Source organism: Trachypithecus francoisi, unplaced genomic scaffold (assembly GCF_009764315.1).
Source record: "Trachypithecus francoisi isolate TF-2019V2 unplaced genomic scaffold, Tfra_2.0 Lachesis_group1, whole genome shotgun sequence".
NCBI lineage: Eukaryota > Metazoa > Chordata > Mammalia > Primates > Cercopithecidae > Trachypithecus > Trachypithecus francoisi.
The window spans coordinates 59,612,276-59,625,158 of record NW_022681454.1 but is presented as its reverse complement, the minus strand read 5'-3'; the positions used below and the strand labels follow the sequence as shown (position 1 = coordinate 59,625,158).

At 41.2% G+C, this 12,883-nt stretch overlaps 1 long non-coding RNA gene across 1 annotated transcript; it reads left to right on the top strand.

The window, feature by feature from the left end:
- The first annotated feature begins 9,894 nt into the window (after positions 1–9,894).
- On the top strand, positions 9,895–10,397 carry LOC117086359. The gene is made up of 2 exons (XR_004438303.1): positions 9,895–9,984; positions 10,333–10,397. It is a non-coding gene; the product is annotated as an uncharacterized LOC117086359 (long non-coding RNA).
- Positions 10,398–12,883: the final 2,486 nt, after the last annotated feature.

The window sequence follows — 12,883 nt, the reverse complement described above, 5'->3', positions numbered from 1 at the left end:
TTTCTGAAGCATTTGTAAAATTTTACCCTCCCCCTAATGATGAATGAGAGTTCTATTGCTCTACATCCTCTCCAATACTTGGTATTGTCCATATTTTAAATTTAGCTATTGTCCTGTGGTATCTCACTAAAGTTTTCATTTGCATTTCCCTTAGAACTAAAGCTGTTGAGCATATTTCCGTGTAATGTTTGGAGATTTATTTTTTTCTTCAATTCAGAAAACTGCTCAAAACTGAGAGGGCGGAGCAAGATGGCCAAATAGGAACACCTCTAGTCTCCAGCTCCCAGCGTGACCCACACAGAAGATAGGTGATTTCTGCATTTTCAACTGAGGTAATGTGTTCATCTCACTAGGGAGTGCTGGATAATCGGTACTGGTCAGCTGTTGCAGCCCGACCAGCGAGAGCTGAAGCAGGGTGAGGCATCCCCTCACCTGGGAAATGCAAGCGGGAGGGAAATCCCTTTTCCTAGCCAAGGGAAATTGAGACACACAACATCTGAAAAATCGGGTAATTCCCACCCCAATACTGCACTTTAAGCAAACGGGCACACCAGGAGATTATACCCACACCTGGCCGGGAGGGTCCCACGGCCACGGAGCCTCCCTCATTGCTAGCACAGCAGTCTGCGATCTAACCGAAATAGCAGCAGTGAGGCTGGGGGAGGGGCGCCCACCATTGCTGAGGCTTAAGTAGGTAAACAAAGCCGCTGGGAAGCTCGAACTGGGTGGAGCTCACAGCAGTTCAAGGAAACCTGCCTGTCTCTGTAGACTCCACCTCTGGGGACAGGGCACAGCTAAACAACAAAAGGGGAAGCAGCAGAGGCCTGTGCAGACGCGAACAACTCTGTCTGACAGCTTTGAAGAGAGCAGTGGATCTCCCAACACGGAGGTTGAGATCTCAGAACGGACAGACTGCCTGCTCAACTGGGTCCCTGACCCCTGAGTAGCCTAACTGGGAGACATCCCCAACTAGGGGCAGTCTGACACCCCACACCTCACAGGGTGGAGTACACCCCTGAGAGGAAGCTTCCAAAGGAAGAATCAGAGAGGTACACTCGCTGTTCAGCAATATTCTATCTTCTGCAACCTCTGCTGCTGATACCCAGGCAAACAGGGTCTGGAGTGGACCTCAAGCAATCTCCAACAGACCTAGAGCTGAGGGTCCTGACTATGAGAAGGAAAACTATCAAACAGGAAGAACACCTATACCAAAACCCCATCAGCACGTCACCATCATCAAAGACCAGAGGCAGATAAAACCACGAAGATGGGGAAGAAACAGGGCAGAAAAGCTGGAAATTCAAAAAATAAGAGCACATCTCCCCCTGCAAAGGAGCGCAGCTCATCGCCAGCAACGGATCAAAGCTGGTCAGAGAATGACTTTGATGAAATGAGAGAAGAAGGCTTCAGTCCATCAAACTTCTCAGAGCTAAAGGAGGAATTATGTACCCAGTGCAAAGAAACTAAAAATCTTGAAAAAAGAGTGGAAGATTGATAGCTAGAATAATTAATGCAGAGAAGGTCATAAATGAAATGACAGAGATGAAAACCATGACACAAGAAATACGTGACAAATGCACAAGCTTCAGTAACCAACTCGATAAACTGGAAGAAAGGGTATCAGCGATTGAGGATCAAATGAATGAAATGAAGCAAGAAGAGAAACCAAAAGAAAAAAGAAGAAAAAGAAATGAACAAAGCCTGCAAGAAGTATGGGATTATGTAAAAAGACCAAATCTACATCTGATTGGGGTGCCTGAAAGTGAGGGGGAAAATGGAACCAAGCAGGAAAACACTCTTCAGGATATCATCCAGGAGAACTTCCCCAACCTAGTAGGGCAGGCCAACATTCAAATTCAGGAAATACAGAGAACAACACAAAGATACTCCTCCAGAAGAGCAACTCCAAGACACATAATTGCCAGATTCACCAAAGTTGAAGTGAAGGAAAAAATCTTAAGGGCAGCCAGAGAGAAAGGTCGGGTTACCCACAAAGGGAAGCCCATCAGACTAACAGCAGATCTCTCGGCAGAAACTCTCCAAGCCAGAAGAGAGTGGGGGCCAATATTCAACCTTCTGAAAGAAAAGAATTTTCAACCCAGAATTTCAGATCCAGCCAAAATAAGTTTCATCAGTGAAGGAGAAATAAAATCCTTTACAGATAAGCAAATGCTTAGAGATTTTGTCACCACCAGGCCTGCCTTACAAGAGACCCTGAAGGAAGCCCTAAACATGGAAAGGAACAACCGGTACCAGCCATTGCAAAAACATGCCAAAATGTAAACACCATCGAGGCTAGGAAGAAACTGCATCAACTAACGAGCAAAATAACCAGTTAATATCATAATGGCAGGATCAAGTTCACACATAACAATATTAACCTTAAATGTCAATGGACTAAATGCTCCAATTAACAGACACAGACTGGCAAACTGGATAAAGAGTCAAGACCCATCAGTCTGCTGTATTCAGGAGACCCATCTCACATGCAGAGACATACATAGGCTCAAAATAAAGGGATGGAGGAAGATCTACCAAGCAAATGGAGAACAAAAAAAGCAGGGGTTGCAATCCTAGTCTTTGATAAAATAGATTTAAACCATCAAAGATCAAAAGAGACAAAGAAGGCCATTACATAATGGTAAAGGGATCAATTCAACAGGAAGAGCTAACTATCCTAAATATATATGCACCCAATACAGGAGCACCCAAATTCATAAAGCAAGTCCTTAGAGACTTAAAAAGAGACTTAGACTCCCGTACAATAATAATGGGAGACTTCAACACTCCACTGTCAACATTAGACAGATCAACGAGACAGAAAGTTAACAAGGATATCCAGGAATTGAACTCATCTCTGCACCAAGCGGACCTAATAGACATCTATAGAACTCTCCACCCCAAATCAACAGAATATACATTCTTCTCAGCACCACATCGCACTTATTCCAAAATTGACCACATAATTGGAAGTAAAGCACTCCTCAGCAAATGTAAAAGAACAGAAATTATAACAAACTTTCTCTCAGACCACAGTGCAATCAAACTAGAACTCAGGACTAAGAAACTCAATCCAAACCGCTCAACTACATGGAAACTGAACAACCTGCTCCTGAATGCCTACTGGGTACATAACGAAATGAAGGCAGAAATAAAGATGTTCTTTGAAACCAATGAGAACAAAGATACAACATACCAGAATCTATGGGACACATTGAAAGCAGTATGTAGAGGGAAATTTATAGCACTAAATGCCCACAAGAGAAAGCAGGAAAGATCTAAAATTGACACTCTAACATCACAATTAAAAGAACTGGAGAAGGTCGGGCACGGTGGCTCAAGCCTGTAATCCCAGCACTTTGGGAGGCCGAGACGGGCGGATCATGAGGTCAGGAGATCGAGACCATCCTGGCTAACACGGTGAAACCCCGTCTCTACTAAAAAAAAAAAAAAAAAAAAACTAGCCAGGCGAGGTGGCGGGCGCCTGTAGTCCCAGCTACTGGGAGGCTGAGGCAGGAGAATGGCGTAAACCCGGGAGGCGGAGCTTGCAGTGAGCTGAGATCGCGCCACACCACTCCAGCCTGGGCGACAGAGTGAGACTCTGTCTCAAAAAAAAAAAAAAAAAAAAGAACTGGAGTAGCAAGAGCAAACACATTCAAAAGCTAGCAGAAGGCAAGAAATAACTAAGATCAGAGCAGAACTGAAGGACACAGAGACACAAAAAACCCTCCAAAAAATCAATGAATCCAAGAGTTGGTTTTTTGAAAAAATCAACAAAATTGACAGACTGCTAGAAAGACTAATAAAGAAGAAAAGAGAGAAGAATCAAATAGATGCAATAAAAAATGATAAAGGGGATAACACCACGGACCCCACAGAAATACAAACTACCATCAGAGAATACTATAAACACCTCTACACAAATAAACTAGAAAATCTAGAAGAAATGGATAATTTCCTGGGCACTTACACTCTTCCAAGACTAAACCAGGAAGAAGTTGAATCCCTGAATAGACCAATAGCAGGCTCTGAAATTGAAGCAATAATTAATAGCCTACCAACCAAAAAAAGTCCAGGACCAGATGGATTCACAGCTGAATTCTACCAGAGGTACAAGGAGGAGCTGGTACATTCCTTCTGAAACTATTCCAATCAATTGAAAAAGAGGGAATCCTCCCTAACTCTTTTTATGAGGCCAACATCATCCTGATACCAAAGCCTGGCAGAGACACAACAAAAAAAGAAAATTTTAGATAAATATCCCTGATGAACATCGATGCAAAAATCCTCAATAAAATACTGGCAAACCGTATTCAGCAGCACATCAAAAAGCTTATCCACCATGATCAAGTGGGCTTCATCCCTGGGATGCAAGGCTGATTCAACATTCACAAATCAATAAACGTAATCCAGCATATAAACTGAACCAAAGACAAGAACCACATGATTATCTCAATAGATGCAGAAAAGGCTTTTGACAAAATTCAACAGCCCTTTATGCTAAAAACGCTCAATAAATTCGGTATTGATGGAACGTACCTCAAAATAATAAGAGCTATTTATGACAAACCCACAACCAATATCATACTGAATGGACAAAAATTGGAAGCATTTCCTTTGAAAACTGGTACAAGACAGGGATGCCCTCTCTCACCACTCCTATTCAACATAGTGTTGGAAGTTCTGGCTAGGGCAATCAGGCAAGAGAAAGAAATCAAGGGTATCCAGTTAGGAAAAGAAGAAGTCAAATTGTCCCTGTTTGCAGATGACATGATTGTATATTTAGAAAACCCCATTGTCTCAGCCCAAAATCTCCTTAAGCTGATGAGCAACTTCAGCAAAGTCTTAGGATACAAATTAATGTGCAAAAATCACAAGCATTCTTATACACCAGTAACAGACAAACAGAGAGCCAAATCAGGAATGAACTCCCATTCACAATTGCTTCAAAGAGAATAAAATACCTAGGAATCCAACTTACAAGGGATGTAAAGGACCTCTTCAAGGAGAACTACAAACCACTGCTCAGTGAAATCAAAGAGGACACTAACAAATGGAAGAACATACCATGCTCATGGATAGGAAGAATCAATATCGTGAAAATGGCCATACTGCCTAAGGTTATTTATAGATTCAATGCCATCCCCATCAAGCTACCAATGAGTTTCTTCACAGAATTGGAAAAAACTGCTTTAAAGTTCATATGGAACCAAAAAAGAGCCCGCATTGCCAAGAGAATCCTATGTCATAAGAACAAAGCTGGAGGCATCACGCTACCTGACTTCAAACTATACTACAAGGCTACATTAACCAAAACAGCATGGTACTGGTACCAAAACAGAGATATAGACCAATGGAACAGAACAGAGTCCTCAGAAATAATACCACACATCTACAGCCATCTGATCTTTGACAAACCTGAGAGAAACAAGAAATGGGGAAAGGATTCCCTATTTAATAAATGGTGCTGGGAAAATTGGCTAGCCATAAGTAGAAAGCTGAAACTGGATCCTTTCCTTACTCCTTATGTGAAAATTAATTCAAGATGGATTAGAGACTTAAATGTTAGACCTAATACCATAAAAACCCTAGAAGAAAACCTAGGTAGTACCATTCAGGACATAGGCATGGGCAAGGACTTCATGTCTAAAACACCAAAAGCAACGGCAACAAAAGCCAAAATTGACAAATGGGATCTCTTTAAACTAAAGAGCTTCTGCACAGCAAAAGAAACTACCATCAGAGTGAACAGGCAACCTACAGAATGGGAGAACATTTTTGCAATCTACTCATCTGACAAAGGGCTAATATCCAGCATCTACAAAGAACTCAAACAAATTTACAAGAAAAAATCAAGCAACCCCATCAAAAAGTGGGCAAAGGATATGAACAGACATTTCTCAAAAGAAGACATTCATACAGCCAACAGACACATGAAAAAATGCTCATCATCATTGGCCATCAGAGAGATGCAAATCAAAACCACAATGCGATACCATCTCACATCAGTTATAATGGCAATCATTAAAAAGTCAGGAAACAACAGGTGCTGGAGAGGATGTGGAGAAATAGGAACACTTTTACACTGTTGGTGGGATTGTAAAGTAGTTCAACCATTATGGAAAACAGTATGGCGATTCCTCAAGGATCTAGAACTAGATGTACCATATGATGTACCATATGACCCAGCCATCCCACTACTGGGTATATACCCAAAGGATTATAAATCATGCTGCTATAAAGACACATGCACACGTATGTTTATTGCGGCACTATTCATAATAGCAAAGACTTGGAATCAACCCAAATGTCCATCTGTGACAGACTGGATTAAGAAAATGTGGCACATATACACCATGGAATACTATGCAGCCATAAAAAAGGATGAGTTTGCGTCCTTTATAGGGACATGGATGCAGCTGGAAACCATCATTCTTAGCAAACTATCACAAGAACAGAAAACCAAACACCGCATGTTCTCACTCAGGTGGGAACTGAACAATGACATCACTTGGACTCGGGAAGTGGAACATCACACATCGGGGCCTATCATGGGGAGGGGGTGGGTGGAGGGATTGCATTGGGAGTTATACCTGATATAAATGATGAATTGATGGGTGCTGACGAGTTGATGGGTGCAGCACACCGACATGACACACGTATACATATGTAACAAACCTGCACGTTATGCACATGTACCCTAGAACTTAAAGTATAAAAAAAAAAAAAAAAAAAAAAGGATGAGTTCATGTCCTTTGCAGGGAAATGGATGAAGCTGGAAACCATCATTCTCAGCAAACTAACACAAGAACAGAAAACCAAACACCACATGTTCTCACTAATAAGTGGGAGTTAAACAACGAGAACACATGGACACAGGGAGGGGAACATCACACACCAGGGTCTGTGAGGGTTTCGGGTGCTAGGTGAGGGCTAACATTAGGAAAAATATCTAATATATACGAGAGGTTTATGGGTGCAGCAAACCACCATGGCATGTGTATACCTATATAACAAACCTGCACATTCTGTACATGTATCCCAGAAGTTAAAGTTTAATAAATAACTTTTATGCAAGTTTTAAAAATACAAAATTTTCTCCCTAAAGTTAAAAAAAGATTTATCTGACATTTTTTCCTCATAACTAGGCTAGAATTTTTGGGTTTTAGGGAGAAGCCCATAGAGGTAAGAATTCATACACTCATTACATCACATGAAAGATATTATGTCAACTTTATCATGTCATTATGATTTATTTCAGTTGACGTTAATCTTGAACACCCACCCAGGGCTGTGGTTCACGCTTTCTGGAACTACAAGGTACTTCTGGTTTATGTAGTATGTTTTATGCTATAGTCTTAGAATCAACCAACAATCTATGCCTCCATTGTTCATTTCTTTTTATTGCTGAATAGTAATTTATGTTACAAATAAACCAATTTGTTTATCTATTCACCTATTGAGAGACGTCATGGTTTGCTTCCATTTTTGCATTTAAGAATAAAGTATTTATAAACATCCTTGTTCAGTTTTTTCTATGGTTTTCAAATCAGTTTGGTAAATACCTCACAACTGATTGCTGGATAGTATGAGAAGACTATGTTTAGCTTTTTAAGAAACTGCTGGAGTGCCTGTACCATTTTTGATTCCCACCTCCAATGAATGAGAGTCCTTATTATTCCATATTCTCATCAGCATTGGGGATTGTCAATGTTTTGGAGTTTTGCCATGTAGCCAGAGGTCCAAAAAATGATAATTCTAATAGATATGTAGTCACATAGCATTATTGTTTTAATTTTTAATTACCTAATGAAAAATTATGTTAAGCATCTTTTCATATACTTATTCTCCATTTGCATATTTCCTGGAGTAGAGTGTCTATTCAGATGTTTAGCCGACTTCTTATTAGATTGTTTGATTTTTTACTAATAAGTTTTAAGAGTTCTTGTATATTTTGGATACAAGTCTTTTATAAGATATATAACCTTGATTGATTTTTAACTCAAATTCAACCATGATACACTAGGCAACTACAATTAAAACTTCAGGGTACAAGTTACTTAGACTACAGAGATGATCTATTGTTCTTTTTCAAAAGGAACTTAAAATAAAATGAGGCATAAGACAAATAAAAGATAAATTAAAAATGACCCTTTGGTGGAGAATGCACAATCACCAAGTAAATGATGTAACCCACAAGTGATACCAAAGTTCAGGGGAAAACAAGGCAACTGGATAATGTGCCATCATAGAAAGACACAGCTACAGATACAGTAGTATAAAAATTAATTATTTTGGAGGTGGTAGTAGAGAAAAAGAGTAATTGTCAAATGATCCTACATTAGAGCTGAGAATAGAAAGTCTGTAGTGGTAAGAAAAAGTTGAGACTTTAGAATTAAAACTTTATTCTGCTTTTCTCTGAGAATGACAAAAAATATACCAGTTGGAAAGTAAAAGCACAAATTGAGAGAATGACATCAGCAATATGGTGGAGCCCTCATCTCCTCACAGGAACACTAATATAAACAATCATCCATGCATGAAAAAAGCCTTCACAAGAGCTCTTAATTTCAGGTAAGAGATTATAGCATCTGAGTGTTGTACATAAATGAGAAAGAATGAATTGAAGAAGGTGGAAAGGACAGTTTTATATTGCCTGTGACACTCTCTCCTAAGCCCATGCAGCACAGAGCCAAGAGAAACATCCTCTGTGTGGGGGAAGGAGAGTGGGCTAAGTATCCTACTTCACCCTGGACACTAGCACCAGGTCTATCCCAGTGAACCCTGGTGCTATCCCAACCACCTATGGCTCCAAGCTCCATACTTCCCATAAAGACTTTGGCTTCAGGCTTGCTCCAGCACCAGGCAAATTCTCATAGCTCAGATTCCAGATTGACCATGTGAATCTAAGATCTTGTCCATTCTTATGGACCCAAACCCCAGCCAGCCAACCAATATGCTACAGCAGAATGCCTGCCTGTGAACTACACCAACTGGCCTATCTAGAATTTCTGGTGGGAGTGATTGGTGAAGAGCTGTTTCTTTTGGAGACAATGTATAAAACTTGGAAGCTGTGTCTATTTCTTCAAATGTGCAAGCACAAACACAAGGCCATAATGATCACAAAGAATCAGGGAAACATGACACCAATAGGAACGAGGTAAAGCATAAGTAACTGATGTTAAAAATTGAGATCTATGAATTGTCTAACAAATAATTCAAAATAATCATCTTATGTAAGTTCAGTGATCTACAAGAGAACACAGATGTACAATTAAACATAATCAAGAAAACAATATTTGAACAACATTGAAAGTTCAATAAAGAGAAAAAACACTAAAGCAGAACCAAACAGAAATTCTGGAGCTAAAGAATGCAATAGCTGAACTGAAAAATACCACACAGAGTTTTAACAACAGCTTTGATAAAGCAGAAGAAAGAATCAATTTGCTGGAAAACAGATCATTTGAAATTACAATCAGAAGAACAATAAATAAATAATAAGAAGAAAGCCTATAGGACTTTTGGTATGACATCAGGTAAACCAAAGAATGACAAAAAAGACAAAAAATAAGTTTTAAAACATTTAAAAAGACTGAAATAATATTAAGTATCTTTTCTAACACAACAGAATGAAACTAGAAGTCAATAGCATAAAAAATGGAAAATATGAACAAATATGTAAAAATTAAAGCCCTGGGCAACAAATGGGTCAAAAAATGAATCAAAAGGGAAATACAAAATATCTTGAAGTAAATGAAAATGGAAACTTACAACATGGCTCATATCTGTAATCTCAGCATTTTGGGAGGCCAAGGTGGGTGGATTACCTGAGGTCAGGAGTTCGAGACCAGCATGGCCAACATGGTGAAATCTCGTCTCTAATAAAAATATAAAAATTAGCTGAGTGTGCTTGTGGGTGCCTGTAATCCCAGCTACTCAGGAGGCTGAGGCAAGAGAATCACTTGAACCTGGGAGGCGGAGGTTGTGGTGAGCTGAGACCACACCATCTCACTCCAGCCAGGGCGCCAGATTGAGACACTGTCAAAAAAAAAAAAAAAAAAAAAGGAAGTTTACAGTACAAACACCTGCATTAAGGAAAAAATAAAAAATAGGCTGGGCGCAGGGGCTCACCCCTGTAATCCCAGCACTCTGGGAGGCCGAGGCAGGTGGATCACCTCAGGTCAGGAGTTTGAGACCAGCCTGGTCAACATGGTGAAAACCCATCTCTACTATAGGTAAAAAAATTAGCTGGGCATGGTGGCAGGTGCCTATAATCCCAGCTACTCAGGAGCCTGAGGCAGGAGGATCACTTGAAGCCTGGAGCGGGAGGTTGCAGTGAGCCGAGATCATGCCAATGTACTCCAGCCTGGGCTACAAGAGTGAAACTCCATCTCAAGGAAAAAAAATAGAACAATCTAAATTTATACCTCAAGAAATTATAAAAAGAAAACAAACTAAGCTAAAGAAAAGCAGATAAAATGAATTAAAATTAGAGCAGAAATAAATATATCGGAGACTAGAAAAACAATAGTAAAAGTCAATAAAATTAAGAATTGAGTTTTTGGAAAGATAAACAAAATTGACAAATTTTTAGCTAGACTAAGAAAAAAAGAGGGAGATTAAATAGAGTAGCCAGTAAACATTAGCTCTTCAGTTGGATCATCCAGTATGACATATTGGGATTCATCAAGGAAGCAACATGCCAAATGGAGCTCAGAGAGGAATGAGACAGGACAGCCACCCACCTGGGATTGGCACAAAGTCAAAGGAGGCTCCCAACCATGGGGAAATGGCGACTGAGGAAGAGCCCCCAGGGATTCGCTTTGGCCAGAGATCTTTACAATCCTGGGCACAGGAGATCCCCACTGACCTCCTATCCCTGGGGCCTCCAGGTATGCAAAGCTTCATGGAGTCTGGGCGGAGCTGCCACTCAGGCCCACGTGAAGCCCCAAGGGCCTTAGATCCCTGAGTACCCTGGCACCAGCTGATGTAGCTCCACCAACAAGGGAGGCCGGGCTCTCTCACATACCTCGAGGAAGGGCCACATCCATGATGCTAACGAGTGGGCAGACTACAGGTCTTGCCTCCACTATATCTCAGGAGGAAAACCCCACTGGCCTGGGACCCTAGCACAACCACCCCACTTGAGCTACGTGGGGTGCCTTAGCACCTGAGCTGGTTACTGCTCTGCACTTCTCTGGGACAGAGCTTCCAGAGGTAACCAACAGGCCTACAGCTTATACCATTGTTGCAGCCCCCAACCTTACTGCCTTCAGGCTGAGAAAGGAGTGAGGAGCCCAAGAACAACTGCAGTTTTCCACAAACTGCAGCTCACTTACGGAAAAGCAGCCAGACTGTTTTCCAAATGGGTTTCTGCCCTGCTACTCATCACTAGGCAGGGCTTCCTGACCTGGGCCCCCAGCATAGCTGTCCTACCCTTACTTGATTATGTCAGTCAGTGGTGACTCTGGTTTCTCTGGGGTAAAGTTCTCAGAGACAATTTACAGGCTCTCTGCCATTGCTGCTGCAATGGTACCACCTTTGCGGCCCTTAGCCTAAGGAACAAAGACCATGATTACTTTGCTGGCACCTCCAACATGATGCAGCCACCATACAGAGTGGAGCCTTCTCTTCACTTTGAGCCCCTGATCCTCTGCTCTTCACTAGGCAAGGCCACTGGCTTGGGATGGCAGTGCATCTGCCCTGTCCTCTACTGAACATTTCCCTTTGCAGTAGCTTTATGTCTGTTGGGGTGGAGCTTGCAGAAACAACTGACATCTCCCTTTCCACTGCTGCTACAGCAATACCCACCCTTGCTGTCACAAGACTGGGGAAAAAACAAAGAGACTGAGTGCTTTACTTTTGCCTCCAACATGCTACAGCCATCCTACAGAGAAAAGGGCAAACTGTCTTCCCTGTGAGACCCCCTGCTTGTAATCAGACAAGGCCCCCCTGTCTTGGGCCCACAATGCAGCTCCCACATTCCTGGCTGATTGTTTTGATTAGCAGTGGAATTGTGTTTCTCTTGGGTGGATCCCTGAGAGACAAGTGAAAGGCTGTCTACCAATGCTATTGCCAAGGTCCCTGCTCCTGCCATTCCCCAAGATGAGAATACAACAAAGAGCTTGAGCTGACCCCTGGGTTGTGGTGTGCAGCCTGGGAATGCCAACCAACCCATGATCTGAGACCAGCACTTGAGTGGAAGAGGAGCTCATGTTCTCAGAGCACTGAAAGGGAGCATAGCTGCAAACACAAGAAAATGCATTAAGAGTGACATGGCTGAGTAAGAGCTTATCCCAGTCATTACACTTAGGCATCATCTACTGGATCACAGCCCAAACTTCAACACCAAAAATACTTTGCTAATATATCCCCATGTTAAAGAAAGGACAACAATTCAGCCACAAATAAATACCCTACACAAAGCCTCAGCCACCTAAAAAAATCCAAAAATGAAGCCAACTGACTATATTCAAATTATACCATAGTTGCATAAAAATCAGCACATGCAGATGAGAAAGAACCAACTCAAGAACTCTGGCACCTGTAAAGGACAGTCTCCCTACCTTCAAATGACTGCACTAGCTCCCCAGCAATGGTTTTAGCTGAAATGAATGAAGTAGCTGAAATGACAGGCATGGAATTCAGAATCTGATGGCAACAAAGATCATAGAGATTCAAGAAAAAGTTGAAACCTATTCCAAGGAATCTAAGGAATCCAGTAGAATAATTCAAGAGATAAAAGATAAAATAACCATCTAAAGAAATATTCAAACTTGTCTAATAGAGGTGAAAAACTCTTTACAAGAATTTCATAACACAATCGGAAGTACTAACAGCAAAATAGACCAAACTAAGGAAAGAATCTCAGAGCTCAAAG